Genomic DNA, 6,248 nt, shown 5'->3' with positions numbered 1-6,248 from the left:
AAAGGGCTTTGGTTCAATCCCTCACCGATGACCAAAAGCCTTTGGCACAAGAGCGGGCCAAGTGATCAGAGGGTGGAGAAGGTTCCAGGACTCCTTGAGATGGAAACCACATCAATTGGTGAAGCTCCTACACAGGCAGCAATTAGATGACGAGAATGTAAACTTGTAATGATTGATAGGATTATGAAAGTTGGAATGCTGAAACAGGCTTTACATAAAGAAGTTGTGTCTCCCTCTATGGGACTGGATATTACCTTTGGCAGTAGAACACTTTTCCTATCTAGAATGGTGGATGAAGTCCTAATGGAGGCTGCAGTTAGGAATGTAAGGCAGAGACACAAAGTGAGCAAATGCTGTTGGGAAAAGAGTGCCGATAAATATATAACACACAGGGGTACCACAAACCTTCAATTTGCTAACAAACAAACAAACAAAAAAACCTTTCAATATTTGCAATGCACAGCGAAGTACAATTTTTAAAAAAAGGAATGTAAGGTAAAAGTTTGTAGGAGAACTGGTGGGTTTGAAGTCTTTATAGTGATTACTTTTTTTTTTTTCATTTTTGGCTGTGATGGGTCTTAGTTGCTGCTCCCTGCCTTTTTCTAGTTGCAGTGAGGGGTAGCTACTCTCAAGTTGCAACTCACAGGCTCTAGAGCATGGGCTCCGTAGTTGTGACGCATGGACTTAGTTGCTCCACAGCATGTGGGATCCTCCCAGAGCAGGGATCAAACCCGTGTTCCCGTCCTTAGCAGGTGGATTCTTAACCACTGGTCCACCAGGGAAGTCTTGTTTAAAAAAAAAAAAAGTATGTATTTGGCTGTATCAGGTCTTAGTTGCAACAAACGAGATCTTTATTGCAGTGTGCAGGCTTCTCTGGTTGTGGCATATGGCCTCCAGAGTGTACAGGCTCTGTAGTTTCGGCTTGCAGGTTTAGTTGACCCACATGTGGGACCTTAGTTCCTCTACCTGGGATTGAACTAGCATCCCCCAAATTGGAAGGTGGATCCTTAACCACTGGAACTCCAGGGTTATATTCCCATGTTGAATCTCATAGGAATATTTCCCCAACTAGTATTGTGTAAAATAGAAGACATATAAATCTTCCCTTCAAGTAATGCTAATTGGACATGCTAAACGGAAACCAGGAAGATTCCCTGAACCCACACATTGTACAATAGAAGCCAGGGTGTTGGTGGGGGCAGATTCTCCCTATGATAGCCCTGTGTGAAATAACCTTACATGGAACCTAGCTGGGGCTTATGGAAAAACCTTATGAGCAATGCCTACTGGGACTTAAGCCTAGAGAGTTAAAATAATCTAATGAACATGGCCATGCCCAGGATAGCTTCCTCTGTTCAGTTCAGTCGCTCAGTCGTGTCTGACTCTCTGTGACCCCATGGACTGCAGCACGCCAGGCTTCCCTGTCCATCACCAACTTCCAGAGCTTGCTAAAACTCATGTTTGAGTGGACCATGTCCACTGAGCCAGTGATACCATCCAACCATCTGGTCCTCTGCCGTTCCCTTCTCCTCCCACCTTCAATCTTTCCCAGCATCAGGGTCTTTTCCAGTGAGTCAGTTCTTCACATCAGGTGACCAAAGTATTATAGCTTCAGCTACAACATCAGTCCTTCCAATGAATATTCAGGACCGGTGTCCTTTAGGATGGACAGGTTTGATCTCCTCACAGTACAAGGACTCTCAAGAGTCTTCTCCAACATCACAGTTCTTCAGCACTCAGCTTTCTTTATGTCCAACTCTCACATCCATACATGACCACTGGAAAAACCATAGCTTTGACTGTACAGACCTTTGTTGACAAAGTAATGTCTCTGCTTTTTAATATGCTGTCTAGGTTGGTCATAGCTTTTCATCCCAGGAGCAAGCATCTTTTAATTTCATGGCTTCAGTCACTATCTGCAGTGATTTTGGAGCCTAAGAATATAAAGTCTGTCACTGTTTCCACTGTTTCCCCATCTATTTGCCATGAAGTGATGGGACCAGATGCCATGATCTTAGTTTTTAGAATGTTGAGTTTTAAGCCAGCTTTTTCCCTTTTCTCTTTCACTTTCATCAAGAGGCTCTTTAGTTCCTCTCTGCTTTCTGCCATAAGGGTGGTGTCTCTACATATCTGAGGTTATTGATATTTTTTCTGGCAATCTTGATTCCAGCTTGTGCTTCATCCAGCCTGGCATTTCACATGATGTACTCTGCATATAAGTTAAATAAGCAGGGTGACAATATACAGCCCTGCTGTACTCCTTTCCCAATTTGGAATAGCTTCATAGTGAAATGGATATTGCTTATCTAGGGTCTCAGTTTGGGGGAGAATGCAAGGAAGAAATAAATTCACCAGCAGGGAGACTTTCCCGCAGCCCCACTGCTTCAGGATTGACTCTGGAACCGTGTGAGGAGCTGATGGATTCTACTGTCTCTTGGTCAGTGCCCCATACACAGCTCTCCACTGACAGACAAAGAGCACTTTGGTTTGTGGATAGCCGTTCCAAGATAAATGGACAAGATTCTTGTTGGAAGGCTACCGGTCTGATTGAAGAAGGTAAGAAGAGAACAGCCTGGTATGTTGAATTGCATGCTGTTTTCCAGACAGTGATGGAGGAGTTGACCCATGTTTAAAAGTCCCTATGTTTGGGTTTTTGTTTTGTTTTCTTAAATATTTATTTATTTGGCTGTGCCAGGTTTTTGTTGTGGCATGTGAGATCTAGTTCCCTGACCAGGGATTGAACCCAGGTCCCCTGCACTGGGAGCACGGAGTCTTAGTCACTGGACCATCGTTTGGGTTTTTAATGCCTCATAGGCAGTGGTCAATGGCCTGTCCATTTGGTCAGGTGGTAGGTTAAAGGAAACCTGGCCTGTTAAGGGGATGCTCATAAGGGGTGTGATCCTATGAAAATTGGAGGAATGCATTAAATCAGGATATGTCTATGCCCTGGAAGAACTACTTTCCAAGTTTGGAAAGTGACTGTAATTGACAAGCAGATATCCCCATGTGACCTCTTGAGATGGCCGTTGGGTCCAGAAATGAGGGGACGTGAGGGCACTGTATCAATGCAGAGATGGGCTGAATCTAGACCTGTTTTTGTACCTGTTCAATAACAAAAATTCAAACAAGTAAATTCTAAAGATCTAAATGACTTTATAAAATGATTCTTTTCCCTTCTAAGACCTCACCCAAAATGGCCAAAATGAAGTTCAATCCCTTCGTGACTTCTTACAGAAGTAAGAACTGAAAAAGGCATTTCAGTGCACCTTCCCACATTCTCAGGGAGATGATGTCTTCTCTTTCTAAGAGCTGAGACAGAAGTACAACGTTCGATCCATACCCATCTGAAAGGATGATGAAGTTCAGGCTACATAAGGGCACTACAAAGAGCAGCAAATTGGCAAAGTAGTCCAGGCTTACAGGAAGAAATACACCATCTACACTGAACAAGTGCAGTGGGAGAAGGCTAATGGCAGGACTGTCCATGTGGGCATTCAGCCCAGCAAGGTGGTTATCACCAGTCTAAAACTGGCAAAGACCACACAAAGATCCTTTAACATAAAGCCAAATCTTGCCAAGTAACAAAGGAAAAGCGTAAAGATAAGGAAGAAACAATTGAGAAGATGCAGGAGTAAAGTCATCTTGTCTATAGCTTTCATTAAAAACTGTTAAAATGGGAAAAAAATTCATGAATCAGTCAGCATCTCATCTGACTGTAGCAATAGAAAGGAGCTTCTTCGTCAAGCTGCAGATAAGAAAAGGTTTCAAAATCAGAGAGGGAACAGAAAAAAGGAAATTATCATCAAAGAAAGACTTGTTTTAGGCAAGGTCATCCTTCTAAGGGGGAACAGAAGGAGTTTATCAGCAGATTTATTCCTAACGCTGATTAGGAAATTCCAGTTTGGCTGGTTAAAGGTTGAATTCCTGGGGAAGATTGAAACTGTAATTAGTAATGTTTTAAGTCTTGATTTGCTGATGTGGGAACCTAACAAAGATGACTTATTTGGGGACTCCTTTGTATCACACCTTCTAAGGCACAAAATGTCAAAAAGATTGTTCTGTCTGCCAGCAAGAGGGACAGAGACTGCAGATAGTGTTGTGACAGCTTCCCTGGTGGGAAGGTGCTAAACATAGCTGGTAAATCTGATGGATGCTGGTAACCCTGGGGGCAGCAGATGGGTCCTGACAAGAATAGATTGATTCTGGATTGGGCTTTGCTAACTCAGTGGTAGATGAAAATGCTTACAGCATTATGAAAGAACTGGAAGAGAAAATACTGCATCAATATGGATGGCTAATTGTCATTTCCCCAGACCAAGGAACTCCTATGATGTCCAACAATGAACAGAGAGATGCCCACCTTGGAGTGCTAGTTTGACAGAGAATTGGAGCTGGCAATTAAAACATTGGTTATCAGAACTTTCCTAGTGGACCAGTGGTTAAAACTTCGCCTTCCAATGCAGGGGGCATGGGTTTAATCCCTGGTCAGGGAGCTGAGATCCCACATGTCTTGCGACCAGAAAACCAAAATATAAAACAGAAGCAATATTGTAACAAATTCAATAAAGACTTTTAAAATGGCCCGCATCCAAAAAAAATCTTTAAAAAAAAGTTGGTTGTCTAAAAACACCTGGTCTCATCACTTCATGGCAAATAGAAGGGGAAAAGTGGATGCAGTGACAGATTTTTCTCTTCTTGGGCTCCAAAATCATTGCGGACAATGAATGCAGCCATGAAATTAAAAGACACCTGCTCCTTGGGAGAAAAGCTATGACAAACCTAAACAGTATTAAAAAGCAGAGACATCACTTTGCCAATGAAGGTCTGTATAGTCAAAGCTATGGCTTTTCCCAGTAGTTATGTACAGATGTGACAGTTGGATCATAAAGAAGGCTGAGTGCCAAAGAACTGATGCTTTCAAATTGTGGTGCTGGAACAGACTCTTGAGAGTCCCTTGGATAGCAAGGAGATAAAAGCAGTCAGTCCTGAAGGAGATCAACCCTGAATATTCATTGAAAGGATTGATGCTGAAGCTCCAGTACTTTGACTACCTGATGTGAAGAACTGACTCGTTGGAAAAGATCTGATGCTGGGAAAGACTGAGAGCAGGAGGAGAAGGAAACGAGATGTTTGGATGGTGTCACCAACTCAATGGACATGAGCGAAAAACTCTGGGAGATCGTGAAGGACAGGGAAACCTGGCACGCTGTAGTTCATGGGGTCACAGAGGGTCAGACACAACTTAGCAACTGAACAACAACAAACAATGAAACAGAGCGGAGGGTGGGGATAAAGGCATGAAAAGCTAGCTAACATGCCTTCACCAGTGTGTACTCACATTCAGCATGATTACGAGTGGGGCTAAAGTTGTGTCCCCACTGGATAGACTTCTCTGCTCATCCAGCACACAGAACAGCCAGTCTGCTGACACTGGATTGTGGTGGAGGGAAAGTACAGCATTTCTTGCAGGGCATCAAACAAGGAGAATGGACAGCTTGTGCTCAAAGACGTGAACTCCCTAATGACTTTCAGGGAAGGGTTTTAAAGGCAACACTAGGAGTGAGGTGTGCAGCTCCTGAACTTTCCTCCAATTGGTTGGCTGTGAAGTAGCAGGGTGATGTTTCAGGAATCTTAATCATCAACCTTCTGGTTGCAACCAGCTGGAATCTACGTGCTTGTAGTCAGCATGTGGTCACCATCCTCTGCCTGAGTGGGTGTCTTAGTTTCTGCAGAACAACTCAAAGATATGTGTCAGATCATTAGGTATATTCCTTGAGGAGAGACAAGGACTCTGTTTTATCCCTGAACTATTGTTTTACTGTTGTTGTTGATTTTTAATATTTATTTATTTGGTTGAACCAGGTCTTAGTTTTGGCATGTGGGATCTTTTAATTGGGGTATGTGGGACCTAGTTCCCTGATCAGGGAGTGAACCCAGGCCCCCTGCGTTGGGACCACAGAATCTTAACCACTGGACCACTACGGAACTCCCTAAAATGTGATATATATAACGGAGTATTATTCAGTCTTTAAAAGGAAGGAAATTCTGACAGTTGCTAAGATGTGGGTGAAGCTTAAGGACATTATCCTAAGTGAAATAAGCCCAGTCACAAAAAAGACAAACACTGCTGTAACTCCACTTATGGGAGATACCTAGAGTAGTTAAAGTCACAGATACAGAAGGCAGAATGTTGGTTGCCAGGGGCTGGGGAGAGGGGAGTTATGAGGGGTTGTGGTTAAATGGGTATT

The 6,248-nt window shown here is 43.2% G+C and overlaps 1 pseudogene; it reads left to right on the top strand.

Moving 5' to 3' along the window:
- The first annotated feature begins 1,728 nt into the window (after positions 1-1,728).
- Positions 1,729-5,374, top strand: LOC136158552 (large ribosomal subunit protein uL24 pseudogene; annotated as a pseudogene).
- The last annotated feature ends 874 nt before the right edge of the window (positions 5,375-6,248 follow it).

Source organism: Muntiacus reevesi, chromosome 2 (assembly GCF_963930625.1).
Source record: "Muntiacus reevesi chromosome 2, mMunRee1.1, whole genome shotgun sequence".
NCBI classification, from domain to species: Eukaryota; Metazoa; Chordata; class Mammalia; order Artiodactyla; family Cervidae; genus Muntiacus; species Muntiacus reevesi.
The sequence above is the reverse complement of the archived record's forward strand: the minus strand, read 5'-3'. Positions and strand labels throughout refer to the sequence as shown.